Here is a 944-nt window from a genome sequence, read left to right as displayed (position 1 = left end):
TATATATATATATATATATATATATATATATATATATATATATATGTATATATAGCTTCTCTCCCAAAAAGCATTTTTGAGAAAAATACACTTAAAAACACTTTTTAAAAGCTTGGTCAAACATTAATTGTTGCTCGAAAGTGTTTTTTAGTTAATTGGCCAAACACAAACTGCTTCTCATCAAAAATACTTTTTTGACAAGCACCTTTCAAAATAAGGTAATTTTAGAAGCTTGGTCAAACAGGTTATAAATGACATAACGAAATTGGCACTCGGGAGCCCATAGCCATATGTTATATGCTAAAAGATTGATATTTCATAACTTGAAACTTCTGTTAAAGTAGTCATACAATTTCAAATTTCCTCCCTCTTATAAATATTTTATCCAATTACTTTCCTCAAATCTCTCTATCATTATATCATAATATTTAGGTTGAAATTTATAAGGTCTTTTAGAAGCTTGGCCAAACAAGCTATAGATGGCATCAAATAACCTAAGTTAACGAAATTGGCACTCGGGAGCCCATATCCATATGTTATACTAAAAGATTGATATTTCATAACCTGAAACTTCCGTTAAAATAGTTGTACAATTTCAAATTTCCTCCTTCTTCTAAAGATTTTCTCCAATTACTTTCCTCAAATCTATTAAATGCTTAAATCTCTCTATCACTATATCCTATTCTTTAGGTTGAAATTTATAAGATTTTTTGGGGTAGTTTCAGTGGGTGAATTTCTCAGCGATTTTCTAAAAAGTTGAATTAACTATGCGAATGAGGCATGCATCGATCGAAGAAGGTTGTCAAATCTTCAGTTATTCACATCGATAAGGACTTTGATTTTTATTGGGTGATATTAGATTTTGCTAGAAATATCTCAAGGAACTTGAATATTTATTTTGGAGGTGTTTGGAGACGATTTAAGACTGATTGAGCTGAATTTTA

This window comes from Lycium ferocissimum, chromosome 8, assembly GCF_029784015.1.
Source record: "Lycium ferocissimum isolate CSIRO_LF1 chromosome 8, AGI_CSIRO_Lferr_CH_V1, whole genome shotgun sequence".
Taxonomy (NCBI): Eukaryota; Viridiplantae; Streptophyta; class Magnoliopsida; order Solanales; family Solanaceae; genus Lycium; species Lycium ferocissimum.
The sequence above is the reverse complement of the archived record's forward strand: the minus strand, read 5'-3'. Positions refer to the sequence as shown.